Here is a 297-nt window from a genome sequence, read left to right on the forward strand (position 1 = left end):
AGGTGCATCCCTTGAGGTATCTCAGGGATCTCATGATGAGTGGGGTCTCTTGTGTGCTCCATCCTCTTCTTAGTGATGGGCTTGTCCTCATCAATAAGAATGTCTCCCTCTATGTCAACTCCAACTGAATAACAGAGGTGACAAATGAGATGAGGAAAGGCTAACCTTGCCAAGGTAGAGGACTTGTCCGCCACCTTATAAAGCTCTTGAGCTATAACCTCATGAACTTCTATTTCTTCTCCAATCATGATGCTATGAATCATGATAGCCCGGTCTATGGTAACTTCGGACCGGTTG

This window comes from Arachis duranensis, chromosome 4 (genome assembly GCF_000817695.3).
Source record: "Arachis duranensis cultivar V14167 chromosome 4, aradu.V14167.gnm2.J7QH, whole genome shotgun sequence".
Lineage (NCBI taxonomy): Eukaryota > Viridiplantae > Streptophyta > Magnoliopsida > Fabales > Fabaceae > Arachis > Arachis duranensis.